Source organism: Symphalangus syndactylus, chromosome 19, assembly GCF_028878055.3.
Source record: "Symphalangus syndactylus isolate Jambi chromosome 19, NHGRI_mSymSyn1-v2.1_pri, whole genome shotgun sequence".
NCBI lineage: Eukaryota > Metazoa > Chordata > Mammalia > Primates > Hylobatidae > Symphalangus > Symphalangus syndactylus.
The window spans coordinates 12,957,743-12,972,929 of NC_072434.2; the positions used below are offsets into that span (position 1 = coordinate 12,957,743).

The 15,187-nt window shown below is 40.7% G+C and overlaps 1 long non-coding RNA gene across 2 annotated transcripts in view; it reads left to right on the forward strand.

The window, feature by feature from the left end:
* Positions 1–464: 464 nt before the first annotated feature.
* LOC134731879 (uncharacterized) overlaps positions 465–15,187 on the forward strand; it is a 111,255-nt gene continuing 96,532 nt past the window's right edge. For both annotated transcript variants that reach the window (XR_010114561.1, XR_010114562.1), the window contains exon 1: positions 465–696. This is a non-coding gene — a long non-coding RNA (uncharacterized lncRNA). The remainder of the gene's footprint in view (positions 697–15,187) is intronic.

Below are 15,187 nucleotides of genomic sequence, written 5' to 3' on the forward strand. Positions count from 1 at the left end.
ACGGCCACGTGGTGGAAGAAGATTAATAGACAAAAAAAGGGAAATGACATACAGAAATTGGAAGTGAGGTACAGAACGGCTAGATTGTTTACAGCTTGGCGTTTGCCTTATTTGAACACAGTGTGAACACTCAGCCGTGAGTGAATGGTGAAGTATGGCCGCTGGGATTGGCCAAGACTTAGCTCTTGTTAATAGGCACATTAAGTTAGGTTTTCAATTTTGTCTACTAAGCTAGGTTACAGTTAATCCACAAGGACTCAAATATAGAGATACGGAGTCCTTCTCAGGCCATATTTAGTTGCTTTAACAAGACAAAAAGAATCTCCTGGGCTGGGCCAGGGAGGTCTGTCGGTCTTGTAAGGAAGGGTGTTTGATGTGGCACAGCCTTCAGCCTTTGGCGCAGTAGATGCCAAGCTTTTTTTTTTTTTTTTTTTTTTTTGAGACGGAGCTCGCTCTGTCCCCCAGGCTGGAGTGCAGTGGCGCGACCTCAGCTCACTGCAAGCTCCGCCTCCCGGGTTCACGCCATTTTCCTGCGTCGGCCTCCGAGTAGCTGGGACTACCGGCGCCCGCCACCACGCCCGGCTAATTTTTTGTATTTTTAGTAGAGACGGGGTTTCACCGTGTTAGCCAGGATGGTCTCGATCTCCTGACCTCGTGATCCGCCCGCTTCGGCCTCCCAATAAATCATGAGTGACTGTAAGTTTTTATGACCATAGAGTCCCCTGGTGACGACTGATAGTGGAAGAGTATGTTTGTTTACGTTCTTATCTGGTTGGATATAGTCTTTGTTATTTGTTTATTAAGCAAAACGTCTTATTCTTGTTGGCAAAGTGTCCGGTGAAATATAAAATGGAGTCTTTTTCTAAAGGGAGTTATTTCAAGGATGCGCTGCTATACAGTAGTGGTGTACATGTGAGATCATAGACAGCCCCGGAGGAACTCCGGATGGATTGAAGGAAACTGGATAATGTCTAGGCTTGCACTTTGGGTTGTGAAGGATAAAGATCAATCTCTTTCTTCCCAGTTGAGGGTAAATAAGGACTACCCATGCAAATTAGTGGCACCTTGCAGTTTTGCCTTTTATTTAAAAAACTGCTATTTTAAATAATAATAAGTCATTTAAAAATTCTTTTTATGGGCCTGGCACTATGCTAAGTACTTTACATAAATTATCTCTGTTTTTTTCACAGTGTCCTATGAGAGACACCATTTCACATAGAGGTAATAGAAGATTAATATCTGCTCACTTGACCTGTTAGTAAGTGGTAGAGCCAGCATAGGAACCAAGATCTGGCTATCCAAGTTCTTAATATCTCTGCAAGTCTGCCTTGGCCCTCTGTCCCTCCATTTTCCTCCCACACTCACTCCAGTCCCTTCTGCTATCCTTGTCTTCTCCCCGAGCCCTAGAGGGTAAACTCTATAACTAACCATTTATATTAGTTTAGAGAGAGAATAATGATAGTATACTTGAAATTCATTCACACTGCACTGTTACTTCAACCAGGCACTTGAATTTTTAAAATTTTATTGAGGTATAATTTACATACCATAAAATTCACCCGTTTAAAGAATACAGTTCAATGACTTTTCATGTTTATTGAGTTATGCAACCATCCCCATAATCCAGTTTTAGAATATTTTCCTCAACCCAATAAATTCCCTCATGCTGATTTACAGTATATTCATGTTCCCACCTTCAGCTCCAGACAACTACTAATCTTTTTGTCTCTGTAGATCTTTCTTTTTCTTTCTTTCTTTCTTTCTTTCTTTCTTTCTTTCTTTCTTTCTTTCTTTGTTTCTCTTTCTTTCTTTCCTTTCTTTCTTCTTTCCTTTCTTTTCTTTCTTTTTCTTTCTCTTTCCTTGTCTTTCTTTTTCTTTCCTTTCTTTCTCTTTCTTTCTTTTCTTTCTTTCTCCTTTCTCTCTCCTTCCTTCCTTCTTCCTTCTTTTCCTTCCTTCCTCCCTCCCTCCCTCCTTCTCTCCCTTCCTCCCTCCCTCCTTCTCTCCCTCCCTCCTTCCTTCTCTCCCTCCCTCTCTCTCTCTCTCTTGCTTGCTTGCTTCAGGGTCTCATTCTGTCACCCAAGCTGGAGTACAGAGACAGGATCACAGCTCACTACAGCCTTGACTTACCTGGGTTCAGGTGATCCTCCCACCTCAGCCTCCTGAGTAGTTGGGACTACAGATGCATACCACCACGCCTGGCTAATTTTTCTATTTTCTTGTGGAGACAAGTTTTACCATGTTGCCCAGGCTACTTTCAAACTCCTGGGCAATCCACCTGCCTGGGCCTCCAAAAGTGCTGGGATTACAGATGCGAGCCACCATTTCTGGCCTAGATTTGTCTTTGTAGGATAAATGAAATTATACAGTATGTAACATTTTGTATCTGGCTCCTTTCACTTAGCACAATTATTCCTGAGATGCTGTAGCAGTTTCTGCTCATTCCTTTAATTGCTGAATAGTATTCTATTGTGGATATACCACAATTCATCTGTCTGAATGATAAACAAATGATAGTTGATGGACATTTGGGTTGCTTCCACTTTTTGACTATTACAAATAATGCTGCTATGAGCATTGGTGTGTGAGTCTTTGTATGGGCACATATTTTCATTTTTCTTGAATAAATATCCAGGAGTGGTTGCTGGGTCATATGGTAAGTTTATGTTTAACTTTTTAAGAAACAGCCTCATTGCATTTAAACCTCATATCTAAATGTGAATTTAAAGTCTTTTTCCTCAACTAAGCAAGCATCAGTAAGCAATGGAGAGGTTCATAAAGTTGGAGGGAATTTTAGGGGAACTATGATTTCTTTCTTAAAGGGCATTTGTAAAGTGCCTCTGTGTATTAGTCTGTTTTCACACTGCTATAAAGAATTACCTGAGACTGGGTAATTTATAAAGGAAAGAGGTTGAATTGACTCACAGTTCCACATGGCTGAGGAAGCCTCAGGAAACCTGCAATCATGGTAGAAGGCAAAGGGGAGCCAAGCATGTCTTACACAACAGCAGGAGAGAGAGAGCAGAGGGAAGTGCCGCACTTTTAAACCATCAGATGTCATGAGAACTCACTCACTGACATTAGAACAGCAAGGGGGAAGCCTGTCCCCATGATCCAGTCACCTACCCCCAGGCCCCTCCTCTGACATAGACAAGGGAAATACATTTCTTTTTTCCTTCTCTATTTTTTTTTTTTTTTTGAGACAGAGTCTCACTCTGTTGCCCAGGCTGAAGTACAATGGCGTGATCTCGTCTCACTGCAACCTCTACATCCTGGGTTCAAGCAATTCTCCTGGCTCAGCCTCCTGAGCAGCTGGGACTACAGGTGTGCGCCACCATGCTCCACTTTTATTTTCCTTTTTAGTAGACACAGGGTTTCACCATGTTGGTCAGGCTGGTCTTGAACTCCTGACCTCAGGTGATCCACCCACCTCGGCCTCCCAAAGTGCTGGGATTACAGGGCTGAGCCGTTGCACCCAGCCCACAAAGTTTTAAAGATTAAATTTGAATGTTTATAGGTTGGTTATACATTCTCCATTTTACCCACATTCCCCCACTTGGTATTGACTAACGTAACAAAGTTAGAGGATTCACACTATCTGACTTCAAAACTTACCGTCAAGTAACAGCAATTAAGACAGTGTGGTATTGGCCGGGCACGGTGACTGACGCCTGTAATCCTGGCACTTTGGGAGGCCGAGGCAGGTGGATCATGAGGTCAGGAGATCGAGACCATCCTGGCTAACACGGTGAAGCCCCGTCTCTACTAAAAATACAAAAAAATTAGCCAGGCATGGTGGCAGGCAGCTGTAGTCTCAGCTACTCCGGAGGCTGAGGCAGGAGAATGGCGTGAACCCAGGAGGTGGAGCTTGCAGTGAGCTGAGATCATGCCACTGCACTCCAGCCTGGGCGACAGAGCGAGACTTCCGTCTCAAAAAAAAAAAAAAAAAAAAAAGTGTGGTATTTGGTGAACATGTAGATCAATGGAAATGAATAGAGAGACCAGAAACAGATCCATTCTTATATGGTCATTTGTATTTTGATGACAGTGCAAAGGCAATTTAATGGAGAAATAACAGTCTTTTCAAGAAATGGTATGAGAACTATTGGACACTCATGTGCAAAAAACTTTACAGAAACTAAAAACACTGCTCTTCATAAACACTGTTGAGGAAGGGAAGAGAAAGCCATAGTCTGCAATTAAATATTTGCAAAACACAGATCTCTTAAAGAACCGGTAACCACATTACATATCGAAATAATTCTTTTTAAAAATCCTCAATAATAAAGAAACAAATAGGCTGGGTGTGGCAGCTCAGGCCTGTAATCCCAGCACTTTGGGAAGCCGAGGCAAGTGGATTACTTGAGGTCAGGAGTTCAAGACCAGGCTGGCCATCATGGTGAAAGCCCATCTCTACTAAAATACATTAAAAAAAAATTAGGCCGGGCGCGGTGGCTCACGCTTGTAATCCCAGCACTTTGGGAGGCTGAGGCGGGCGGATCACGAGGTCAGGAGATCGAAACCATCCTGGCTAACATGGTGAAACCCCGTCTCTACTAAAAATACAAAAAATTAGCCGGGCGTGGTGGTGGGCGCCTGTAGTCTCAGCTACTCGGAGAGGCTGAGGCAGGAGAATGGCATGAACCCGGGAGGCGGAGCTTGCAGTGAGTGGAGATTGCGCCACTGCACTCCAGCCTGGGCGACAGAGCAAGACTCCGTCTCAAAAAAAAAAAAAAAAAAAAAATTAGCTGGGCATGGTGGTGAGTGTCTGTAATCCCAGCTACTGGGGAGGCTGAGGCAGGAAAATCATTTGAACCCGGGAGGCGGAGGTTGCAGTGAGCCAAGATCGCGCCACTGTACTCCAGCCTGAGCGACAGAGTGAGACTCTGTCAAAAAAAGAAACAAATAACCCAATAAGAAAATGGCAAAAATTGGAACATACATCACACCAAAGATCATATACAGATGGCAAATAAGCACATTGAAAGATGCTAAGCATTACTGGACATTAGGGAAATCCAAGTTAAAATCATAATGTGTTATCGCTGCATCTATTAGAATGGCTTACTTTAAAAAAATAACAAAAACAACTTTCCATATCAAGTGCTGATGAAAATGCAAAGCAACTTAACGTTGTATATATTTGGTGGGAATGCAAAATGTTATAGCCCCTTTGGAAAACAGGTTGGAATTTTCTAATAAAGTTAAACATAAGTTACCATATAACCCAGAAATCCCACTCTTAGATATTTATCCAAGAGACAAAAAACTTACGTTAACACAGAAAATTGTACATCAATGTTTCTAGTTGTTTTATTTATAATCACCAAAAACTGGAAACAAAACCAACGCCTGTCAGTTGCTGAGTGGGTATATAAACTGGGGATGCTACTCAGCAATAAAAAGGAACAGATTGGCTGGGCGCTGTGGCTCACGCCTGTAGTCCCAGCACTTTGGGAGGCCGAGGTGGGTGGATCACGAGGTCAAGAGATCGCAATCATCCTAGCCAACATGGTGAAACTCCATCTCCACTAAAAATACAAAAATTAGCTGGGTATGGTGGTGCGTGACTGTAGTCCCAGCTACTCAGGAGACTGAGGCAAGAGAATCTCTTGAACCCGGGAGGCAGAGGTTGCAGTGAGCTGAGATCATGCCACTGCGCTACAGACTGGCGACAGAGTGAAATTCTGTCTCAAAAAAAAAAAAAAAAGATTTACTAATAAACATAAATAGATGAATCACAAACGCATTATGCAAAGTGAAAGAACCCAGAGCCAAAAAGTTATATATTGTTTTATTCCATTTATATGACATTCTCAAAAAGGCAAAACCAAAGAAAAAGATTGATGGCTACTGGGGATTAAAAGCAGGGCAAGAAGTTGAAAACCAAGGCACATGAGACTTTTGGGTTGAGAAAGCTGTTCCATATCCTGATTGTAGTGATGGTTATGACTGTATGCATTGAAACTCACAGGATTTTACACTGAAAATGATGAATTCTACTATGTGCAAATTATATCTCAATGAGCCTGAAAGAAAAGCCAATAGGGCCACTTTTGACATTAACACTTATAAGACAATAACCTAAGCTAACTTAAAAATACAGAGAAAGTTTCTCTTTCTTTGGCTAATTATTAAGGATTCAATATGAGAAAAGGCAGCTCACCAAATTTAGCTTGTATAGAAGACTCTCAAAATTGTGGAGTATTCCTTTAGCAAAAATCTAAATAAAGCTTTTCTGGTCATATTTATAGGCATGCTCACATTTTTACCTCTCTAATATAGCTGTTAAGAATATGATATCTTTTCAGTTTCCACTTCAACTACGAGCATTTTTCATTTACGTTTTCTGGTGTGCATACAGTACAAATTCTGTTACATCACTTTATACCTTTTGTTGTTACTGACTGCAGCACTTGCAAATCATGTTTAATTTTGTTTGCCCAGAATAATGATGAAATGCTAAAAAATATATTTTCTATTCACACTTCACACTCTTATAGTAACAGAATAGTCTTAATGCACTTCTGTCCTCTGAGCTAGCTTGTGGTAAAACAGGAGAAACATTATGAATAATTAAAAATATGATATTTACTCCAGGAGAAAGATAAATCTTTGAAAAATCTCTGCCGGCAGAAAGCTTCACAATGAGGTACCATATCCTTATAAATAAATTGCCAGTCTTTTCAGGTGTCAAGGGATTTCACAGTCAGATATTAATGAGATAAAGATGCTCAACTTGATCATGAAGGGCGGGAAGAATGAGGACTGAGTTACTTCTTGTTAATTCTTATCATTCTTCATTGTTAGCTAACAAGTAGGTAGCAGATGCCAGCACTGTGCCAAACCTATCGCTATAAAAGGGTAAGGCAGATCCTAGACTGAAGAGTTTATTCTGAAAGACTTGATTTCAAAATATTCAGACTTTAGGCAATTAACTCAGTTTTCCCTCATCATAGAGACAGATCTCTATGTCTTTCATGTAATTGGCCATTTGACCTATTTTTGTTTTTTATATTATTATAGAAAAACTCTATTCTCTAAGTGAGGAATTAAGGTCAATTGAAAGAAAAAAAAGAAGGGGTCTGTTAGTCAATCTGTGCAATCAATGGATATGGTGTTTGGCTGGGATTCAGTAGATCTGGGTTCCAGCTCCACTGTGACATTAACTAGTGTGACCCTGAATAAGTCCACCTGCCTGGGGCCTCAGTTTTCTTACGTGTACAATGATGCATTTGAATTTGATAATCTCTAAAATCAACTATAGCTCTAAAAACCATTGCTGATTCTTAATGCACCATCAATTTTTAAATTACTTGAAAACAATGTCTAAACCTATATTACATATAATTAAATCCTTGATAATTCAGAATGCATTTCAAAACACTGCATACTTTATAAAGTCATTACTGTGAACAGCCTAGCAAAGTTCTGGTTAAATAGAAGTTTCAGGCTAATGGAATCCTCATTAGATTCGCTTTTACAAGTGTTTTTCACAAATATAAAATTCTAATTGTAATGAAAAATTTACCTTCATTTTGACAAAATAAAACCCAATTCTGTAATTAAGCAGGAAAGAAAGAGATGTAACTCGCTTATACATGGGTTAAGGTTGTTCACACAGAGCATTCTGGCATTGTCAACCTGCCCAGACTCTTTCACTAATATGAAATGCAGACTCTCCACTGGAGTTCACAAAAAATTTGGACAAGAGAGGATATTTGAGTACAGAGGTGTAATCTCAGCTCATCACAACCTCCACCTCCTGGGTTCAAGCAATTCTTCTGCCTTAGCCTCCCGAGTAGCTGGGACTACAGGGGTGCACCACCACGCCCTGCTGATTTTTGTATTTTTTTGTAGAGATGGAGTTTTCCCGTGTTGCCCAGGCTGGTCTCAAACTCTTTGGCCTCCCAAAGTGCTGGGATTACAGGAGTGAGCTACCATGCCCAGCCTTCAGACTTTTAATGTAGTCAATTGATTTAGAAGCCAACAAATTAATTTTAAAAAACAGTGAATACAGTTAACCATATTTAACATGATTATGTGAATTGGAATTTGTGCTATTTGGATAAGGACCAAGTTTATATTTCCTTCCCTCATGTCTTCCTTCCTCTCAGCCTTCCTTCCCCCAAACATTTATTGAGTGGTTATTATACCAGACTCTGTAATCCCCTGACAGTAAAAAACATGCCACACAAAAATCCAAACAAAATCCCTGCCATTAAGGAGGGTCACAATCTATGAGGCAAAACTTGATTAAAAATGAGCCAGGCTCAGTGGCTCACACCTGTAATCTCAGCACTTTGAGAGGCCAAAGGATCTCTTGAGGCCAGGAGTTTGAGACCAGCCTGGGCAACATAGGGAGACCCCATATCTACAAAAAATAAAAGAAATAATTAGCCAGGCATGGTGGCGCATGCCTGTAGTCTTAGCTATTTGAGAGGCTGAGGTGACAGGATCCCTTGAGCCTGGGAGGTCGAGGCTGCAGTGAGCGGTGAGTGCACCACTGCCTTCCAGGCTAAGCAGCAGAGCAAGACTTGTATCAAAAAAATAATGATATTGTGACAATTTAGTGATAAAGATGTATACAAATGTTACTAGAGGAGAATTTACTTGGCACTATCTCACACACACGTACACATACACATACACACAGGTTTGTGTAAAATGACCATTCCATATCAAATTTCAAATAAAGCTTTTGAACCATTCTTAAGCATTTTGAAGCACTAGGTTTACATATAAATAGCATCATAACTCATTTGTTATTGAAAGCATGTATGAAAAATTATCTTTTTTAAAATCTCTATGCTTTTATAGTTGCCATTAGTAGGAGAAATGGGAAAGAAGCAAAACCACATCTAAAAACTATTTTAGATGGAATGCTCATCTGGTTTTGGTGAAAATGAAGAGAGGAGGCTTTTTTTCACGTATCCTGGCTAGGGGTACAAATTAGTGCAACCTTTCTGGAGGGCATTATAGCATGATTTGTCAGAAGGCTTAAAGATGTACATACTCGGATCTAGCAAATTTATGAAAAAACTGAGGAAGAAAGATTCAGCTTTGAGTGCATACACATTTAGGACTATTATGTCTTTTCGGTGAATTGACCCTTTTATCATTATGTAATGTCCTGATTTATTCCCAAGCACTGTGGACACAGTAATATTCTGAAAGTCAGTTAGTGGAGGAACACAAATAAATGAAACACCTGTTAGAAGAAGTGGAAATCTAGAAAATATATTCATTAACTTACTATTGGAAACAGTTTATTGGATTCTGCTTGAGCCTGAGCAGGTACATGTTAATGACTACATGTATTTGTAGAAATGGCTTTCTATTGTTAATAGTCTGAGATGCATGACCTCTAATTAGGCATGAAACAAACAGTAGTAAACTTTACACATTTTTCATAATCATATTAGGGGTTTATTGCCATATGAATTGTTTATGTAAAATCTGATTTATTACATAATCCCATTAGATACATTTTATTGCTTTCCTGTGGTTTTGTGCTTTGCCTTAATATTATGTTTGAGCACCCCTTGGAGTTTATATTAGAGCATTTAAAAATCATCAGTACTAAATAACCAAGCAGAATGCCTCATACAAGAGGGAAACGAAGCTACATTGCCATCTTTAGATCAAGTCTTCCTTACCTGATTATCTGGATATTCTGATGAGAATTAATTGAGCTCAAGGTTGTGCTGACACCTTGTGTCTAAATATATTGGAGAGAAATTTTGCAAAGTTGAAAGAATTCAAATATACAACCGAATGTGTAGCTCTGTCTACTTCACCATTCCTATGGTTTAAATTATTTTCTGGATTATGCTCGATCACCTGTTTCACTTTCCATTTGCTACCATACTATGGGCTATTGTTTGGTGTTGAAATATAAAAAACAATTATGTCCTGTTGGGCGCGGTGGCTCATGCCTGTAATCTTAGTACTTTGGGAGGTCGAGGTAGGTGGATCACCTGAGGTCAGGAGTTTGAGACAAGCCTGGCCAACATGGTGAAACCCTGTCTCTACTAAAAATACAAAATTAGCTGAACATGGTGGTGGGCACCTGTAATACCAGCCACTCGGGCAGCTGAGGCAGGAGAATCACTTGAACCCAGGTGGCAGAGGTTGCAGTGAGCCAAGATCGCACCACTGCACTCCAACCTGGGAGCCAGAGTGAGACTCCGTGTCAAAAAAAAAAAAATTATGTTCCAAGTAATGTAATCATATTATAGTAGTAGATCTTTCTTTTTAAAATCAATATCCCATTGTCTTATTAAGAAGATCTCTTTAAAACAAAAGGTGTTACTTTTTTTTTTTTTTTTGCGTTTTCTGTCTCTCTTTAATTCATTAACTATTTAGGAAATAACCATTTTAAATGTTTATCTGTTGGTTTAGAAACTCATTGAAAGTAGAAACCACATCTTTTATTGTAATTATTTACAAAATTTAGCAAAGTTTTACATGTACGTAGATACTTTCATAAAAAGGATTTTTTTAAAAACCTAATATTTACTGAACACTTACCATATGCCAGATGCTCGTCCACGTATTTTACACACTTTATCCATAGTAAACAAGATTAATAACACATAGAACCGTCATGTGCAGGTTCCACTCATCAATCCTCCATCAGGTACCATAACCTGTATGTACCTTTCTGCCACATTTTGAGCCAGCCCAGAAGGATCAAAGAGGTCTGACCCATCTCTGTTTGAGGTCTTTGACACCATCTAAATCTTTGATGAGGACTCTATTCTCTAAATATTCTTGAAAATTCTTAAGAGTATATATATATATATATATATATATATCTGCAACTTGTACTTATCTGTATGTAGAGGGAGAATGACTGGGTCCTTCTGGAAGTTTCACTTTATACCTATTACCCACCTGATGCCCTCTTCCAAGATCGTTGGTTGTTGGCTGAATTCAGTAGAACCCTGTCAATGTCTTTGTGTCACTGAATTCATTGATCACGTGGTCATCAATAGCTGATGTGATGAAAGCTAGAATAAGCTTTGTTTTGCTATTCTGAGACAGTTTCCTACAGCGAAGTGGCTTGTGCTCTGAAGAATAAGTCTTTAATGGTACATATCTTTCAGTTCATAATTACATAGATACATTTGCCCCAAGATGGGATCAAGCATCAAGGAAAATTGGTTTGGGATGAATTCCTTTGCCAGCTGTAGGAAACAATAGCCCTTCTGTTAAACTTTAGGTCTTGGTGCTGAGTCTGCCTTGTGGGTTCAAACAAAACTCTACTAGTCAAATGCAGAAAACAGAACCTACTGTTGCTATTGAGTGCTTGAAAAAAACTCTAGGCTAGTTTAGGAATGACTACAAAATGCACCACAAACTTGCTGCCATTGGACCTCCAGCCTCTGCCATGGTCTAGAAATTGTAGAATCAGGAATCTTTTGTGCTACATTTTTTGACTCTAGAATCACTCTGCATTGTGACAATAAAGAAGCTACCAGCCAAACTGCAATGCTGCCTGTATTAGTTTTCTGTTGCTATTTACTATGGTTTGAATATTTTTAATCTCTTCAAAATTTATATATTGAAACTTTATCCTCAATGTGATGGTATGAGAAGGCTTCTGGGAGGTGATTAGTTCATGAAGGCTCTCCCTGCATGAATGGGACTAGCACCCTTATAAAAGAGACCCCAGAGAGCTAGTTGGCTCCTACCATGTAAGGATGCAGTGAGAAGGTGCCATCCTTGAGGATGCCGGCCCTCACCAAATGTTCCCAGTACCTTGATTTGGATTTCCAAGACTCCAGAACTGTGAGAAATAAGCTTCTGTTGTCTATAAGTTACCCAGGCTAAGATATTTTGTTATCGCAGCTTGAGCGGACTAAAACGCTATGTAACAAAGTATCACAAACTTAGTGGCTTAAAACAACACCCATTTGTTTTCTTAAGTTCTGCAGATCAGAAGTCAAGGCACAGCTCAACTGGGTTCTCTGGTCAGGGTCTCACCAGGCTGAAATCAAGGTTTCATCTGGAACAATAATCTCATCTGAGGCTTGAGGTCCTCTTCCAAGCTCCCTGGCTGTTGGCAGAGTTCAGCTCCTTGCAGTTGTACAATTGAGGCTCCTGCTTGATTGCTGGCTGTCAACCTGAGCTGTTCTCAGCTCTAGAGGCTGCCTGCCATTCCCTGCCACAAGGCAGTTTATTCCTTCAAGGTCGGCAGGAGAGTGTCTCTCTGACTTCTTTTAGGGACTCACCTGATTATCGTGTCAGGCTTACACAGGATAATATCCATAACTTAAAGTCAACTGAAGAAGGACTTCAATTACTTCTGCAACATGCTTCACAGCAGCACCTAGATTAGTGTCTTATTCAATAACTGGGATACGATGTGTACACCAGGGTAAGGGGATCTTAGAGGTCATCTTAGAATTCTGCCCACCACTGCATAGCACTAAAATAGCATACTGCTATTTTAGATGCAAACTGTAGAACCTCTGTCTCTCTCTGCAATGTTGTATACCAGAAAAGGAGATGCCCCATGCCTTGTCTCTCCACTTACTAAACTTAGTTCACACCTCTAAACCCAACTGCAAGAGAGTGGAGGAAATACAGCTTTTCGCTTTAGGTTAAAGAAGCTTTAGGTTAAAGAAGGTTTAGGTTAAAAGAACCTTTCTCACCTCCGCAGTAATAAAATTAAGTTGAAATTGATGTGGAGCAAACCAATTCTTGCTATCTACAATATCCTTTATGATCATTTAAAGATGGTTGCAAATTCTTTGCTACCTCTCTCATTAAGAGATGAAGTCTAATTTTACTCCCTTTGAATCTGGGCCGGCTATGGTAACTTGCCTGACAAACAGAATGTGGCAGAAGTGACAGTCTAGGACTTCTGCAGCTAAATCCTAAGAAGTTTTGCAGCCTGGTTACACTCATTCTTGGAGCCTTGAGCTACCAATTTAAAGTCTGACTACCTTGAGGACCTGTTGCGGGAAGTCAGGGACCCTGAGTGGAGGGACCAGCTGGAGCCGTGGCAGAGGAACATGAATTATGAAAATTTCATGGACATTAATCAGTTCCCAAATAATACTTTTATAATTTCTTATGCCTGTCTTTACTTTAATCTCTTAATCCTGTTATCTTCGTAAGCTGAGAATGTATGTCACCTCAGGACCACTGTGATAATTGTGTTAATTGTACAAATTGATTGTAAAACGTGTGTTTGAACAATATGAAATCAGTGCACCTTGAAAAAGAACAGAATCTAACAGCGATTTTTAGGGAGCAAGGGAAGACAACCATAAGGTCTGACTGCCTGCAGGGTTGGGCAAAAAGAGCCATATTTTTCTTCTTGCAGAGAGCCTATAAATGGACGTGCAAGTAGGAGAGATATTGCTAAATTCTTTTCTAGCAAGGAATATTAATATTAATACCCTGGGAAAGGAATGCATTCCTGGGGGTAGGTCTATAAATGGCTGCTCTGGGAGTGTCTGTCTTACGTGGTTGAGATAAGGACTGAGATACACCCTGGTCTCCTGCAGTACCCTCAGGCTTATTAGGGTAGGGAAAAACTCTACCTTGGTAAATTTGTGGTCAGACCGGTTGTCTGCTCTCAAACTCTGTTTTCTGTTGTTTAAGATGTTTGTCATGACAATACGTGCACAGCTGAACATAGACCCTTATCAGTAGTTCTGTTTTACCTTTTGTCCTGTTCCCTCAGAAGCATGTGATCTCTGTTCTGCTTTTTGCCCTTTGAAGCATGTGATCTTTGTACCTACTCCCTGTTTTACACCCCCTCCCCTTTTGAAACCTTAATAAAAGTGTGCTGGTCTGAGACTCAGGCAGGCATCATGGTCCTACTGATATGTGATGTCACCCCTGGCAGCCCAGCTGTAAAATTCCTCTCTTTGTACTCTTTTTTTTTTTTTTTTTGAGACAGAGTCTCGCTCTGTCACCCGGGCTGGAGTGCAGTGGCGCAATCTTGGCTCACTGCAAGCTCCGCCTCCCGGGTTCACGCCATTCTCCTGCCTCAGCCTCCGAGTAGCTGGGACTACAGGCGCCTGCCACAGCGCCCGGCTAATTTTTTGTATTTTTTAGTAGAGACGGGGTTTCACCGTGGTCTCAATCTCCTGACCTCGTGATCCGCCCGCCTTGGCCTCCCAAAGTGCTGGGATTACAAGCGTGAGCCACCGCGCCTGGCCTGTACTCTTTATCTTTATTTCTCAGCCAGCCGACACTTACAGAAAATAGAAAGAACCAACGTTGAAATATTGGGGGCGGGTTCCCCCAATAAGGACCATACTATTAGAAACCTCAATATAGCTCATTCCCTGTTCTAGCACCCAGCGATTCAAGTCATAACAGTTGAGGCCCCGGACATTGTGGGGCAGAGGTGAACTGTCTCCATTGTGCAATGCCTGAATTCCAGATCCACGGATTTATGAGGGAAAAAAAATGTTGTTTTGAGTAGTTATTTACACAAGGTAGATAACTGGAACAGAATTTGGTGCCAAGAGTGGGGTGCAACCTTAAGAAAATTTAAAACATACGATATTGGTTTGGGGACTAGGTAGCAGGTGGAAACTAGGCCTTAAGAAGACTATTTGTGAAATCTGTAATGGCCTTATGAGTGACACCTTAGAGGACAGTAAGGAAATCAGAGGCTGGAAGAAACGGCATTGTCATGCGCGTCTGTGTGAAGAGACCACCAAACAGGCTTTGTGTGAGCAACGGGGCTGTTTATTTCACCTGGGTGCAGGCAGGCTGAGTCTGAAAAGAGAGTAAGCAAAGGGTGGTGGGATTGTCATTAGTTCTTATAGGTTTGGGATAAGTACATTCTTAAGGGCGGGGAAGAATATTACAAAGTACCTTCTTAAGGGCAGGGGAAAATATATGCATAAGTTAGGGTGGGACAGGAACAAATCTCAATGGTGGAATGTCATCAGTTAAGGCTATTTTCACTTCTTTTGTGGATCTTCAATTTCTTCAGGCCATCTAGATTTATGTGTGTAGGTCACAGGGGATATGATGGCTTAGCTTGGGCTCAGAGGCCTGACATTCCTGTCTTCTTATATTAATAAGAAAATAACATAAAATAGTGTTGAAGTGTTGGGGCAGGGAAAATTTTGGGAGGGGTGGTATGGAGAGATAATGGGCGATGTTTCTCAGGGCTGCTTCCAGCGGGATTAGGTGCGGTGTGGGAACCTAG